Source organism: Tigriopus californicus, chromosome 5 (assembly GCF_007210705.1).
Source record: "Tigriopus californicus strain San Diego chromosome 5, Tcal_SD_v2.1, whole genome shotgun sequence".
Lineage (NCBI taxonomy): Eukaryota > Metazoa > Arthropoda > Copepoda > Harpacticoida > Harpacticidae > Tigriopus > Tigriopus californicus.
The window spans coordinates 5,169,968-5,173,284 of record NC_081444.1 but is presented as its reverse complement, the minus strand read 5'-3'; positions in this window follow the sequence as shown (position 1 = coordinate 5,173,284).

Genomic DNA, 3,317 nt, shown 5'->3' with positions numbered 1-3,317 from the left:
GAACATTAATTTTGTCTTGATGAGAACCAATCCAAAATTGTCTGGAAGGAAAGTCGTCCAGGTTTTGTTCCATGTGATCCCAAAGCGACGGTTCCTTCTATCCTGCGTATTGTTCCCAAGTGAAGGAGGAGAAAGGCCTTTTAAGCAGAGGATTTGTCGTGAGAAGAAAATCGAAGCCAGACGGCGGGAAAAAATGAGGCCATCATTCCACTGTACAGTGCTCCACCAATCAGGCGCCCAGGAGAAAAGAACAGTACAAAGACCGTGTACACGTACTTGAGACTGTCTTCTCCTCAACATGAAAGGAGCAAAACCTAGTGCATTGAGGACAATTGAGTACCTACATCCATATCACAGCTTATAGCGACGTATTTACCAGGCTAATTCAGTTTGATTCAATCGTTGGATGTGCAAAGAAATGCATTTGATTTCCGATTGCACCGCACAAGGTCTAGTGAATGTTGGGAGGTGAATGAACTCTTTGAGGTCTGCCATGCAACGTCAGGGCATGTCTGCATGTATTGGTGAATACGTATTAAGATTTAAAGGTTAGTGCTCTCTAGGCAACGAGCTGAACGATGAGGTAGATAGGTTCTTACCGTAAAACAATTAAAACAACTGTCATAAAAGGGTCTGGAAGCACAGTTTTCCAAGCGATACTGACACTTGTACAAAGTTGGGCATGACTGATCAAATTCTTGAATTCTCATTTAATATTCGAAATTGCACTTTCGCTCTTAATGAGTGATTGTGAACGGAATTATAGTTGATGCCTATTACTTATCGCTTATTGGCCTTTATACGAAAATTAAGATCATTAAGTCAAAAAAGTAGTACGATTTCCAAATACCCCAAACAAGATCATTGAACAATGAAAACGAACAGAAAATGCTAAAGTGCACTTTTTGGTAGAGTAACAAGCAGAAATGCACATTGTACAGCTACGGTAAAAATGACATTATTCGAATTAGCCCTTACCTTGGATCTATGATAAAAAGTAAATAACCTAAGACCTCCAAATGCTTATGAATATCTAAATGAAGGGGAGAAAAAAATCCTCAGTTTTAGTGAGGAAGCTTTATCATGCTACGTCTGGCCTGGGTGCACAAGTGCACGAATGACCCTGACGAATGAACGAGGTTATCTATTTTCTGATCTGAACATCACTGAACGATCAGAAACGGATCAGACGAGGCAGAATATCTCACCACCAATCAGTTGACTTCTCCACCTTTGGCCTCTTTTTTGAAGCCACCACTTGAATCCATTTATTTGAAAAATACCAAACAGAGCTTGATATGGATCTTTCATCTGGCAAATGCACCTGTGAGCCCAGCTCCATATGAGTGCATCACTACCTACTTGTTGATCCCACGTGAATTTGCATTAAGTATGCGTTTAATTCTACGCTCGAATGAAGTTCAGACCACTTCCCAAGCTCGTTTTCGGTTAGTAAATCATATCGAAAGCGTGACAAGAAGCTCTTGTTGAAGGGATCTAACCGCAAGTGTGGCTGATACTACGAACGTCTCTGTATTTGTTTACAGACGGGCCCTGGAGGCATGCTCCAGTCAGTCAGTCAGACCTATGATCACCTGTCTATCAGCCAGGAATTATTTTCAATCTGTTTTTTTTCTCTGCTCTCATGATGCCTGTCTGTCACTCATCCGAATCCAGAGCTACTGCTTCGATTCTTCTTCCGCAGAAGACCTGGCCTGGTTGGGACTCTGGAACTTGGAAATCAGTCACCAAGAAAATTGCCCTAAGAGCCACATGTCCCATTTGAATTGAAGACCGCCAAGACAGGTCAACATATTTATCATAACCAGACTTGATAATGGTGGCTTCTTCGTTTCCTTTCTCTGTTCGTCGTCCTCAGACAACTTACCCAAGCATACGGAGTAGAGAAAATGATTTACTCGACTAGACAGAGCATCATTTAGCGATTCATCCTGAAACCTAAGTCTAGCCAAGGAATATATAACCTTCAGCCAAATTCAGTGGTTTTATTCGAAGTACAAACCACGTCGAGACTTGCACTCACCCACTCGCACACTGGCGATGTCTTGGCGAAAACACAAGATAATGATGTAGTTTGACTGTCGGCTAGCTCGAAGTGGGTATATGATCCATTAATCGTGTTATAATGGAACACAATTTTGTCTTGGTTTCCCTTGGAAAATGTCATGGGAACAATTAATAATGTCTCGACCGTCGAAGAACATCATTAAGGAGTGAACTCAAGTGGATAATCAGCCAGGAACTCTTAGACACGTAGACCTTAGGCAATTTTACATATTTCTTTAATTAAACCTTTACTATTATCCATAAATGTTGAGTGCCTTTCTTGAATGGACATGAAATGTGCAGGGTGAGACGACATGAAATTTGTAATGTGGAAAAATGAATGTTGGAAATATTTTTATCTAAAACCGCACAAAGCAATGGAATTTTATTTCTGATGAATGGTTATCACGATATTCAAATAATGGATTTTGGCTGACCAAAATTTTATCATTAAAAATACAAATCAATTTCAATGGTCGAAATCGGTTTCAATCATTGCAACGTTGTCCAAAAAATGATGCCTCCTTGTTTTCTTCTTTTGTTAAATGAAACAGTTTCCGTTCCGCTTCTATTCGTTCAAAGGAGGAGGATGTTCTTTTCCAATCAATCAATAAAAAACATGTAACTTGCAGTTACAAGATTGAATATTTAGAATTGGTAAATACATTGAAATCCGGATATGGATCCCTCAAAAATAAGCACCCAAAAATATTTTTACAATCGTATTGTTTCTGTAACCGAACTCTGTTTTTTCTAGCAAATTATGATACAGTAGTTATGACTGATGATTCCAATGACTGCAATAAGCAATTTTGATCCTCCAACATAATGTACCTTATTAAACATAGAAGAAATGTGTTTTTCTTTCCCTCTTTGTGCTTGGCCCGATTGGCTTGAACATGTTGCTTTTCTAATGTCATGAAATGCCGAATCATCCAAATAACTTTCTTAATCAAGTCTACCGACAAAATCTAACATCTTAATTATTCTTTGATTGTTTGAAGAGAAACGCACAGATTTGTAGAAAAAATTCAATACATTTCCCCCCAAAAGGCTACTACATATATTTGGATTATTCACCTTGGGCTGGTTCTTAAAACCAGAGTGATTTTGAAAAACAAAAATCATGCTTCGATGATAATGGTGTTAATTTCAGGATTATTGTTACATCCAAAGTTTATATAATGTAATTTCATTGTACTACGGGAGCTCATTTACCCAATGGATTAATGACTGACAACTGTGAAAAA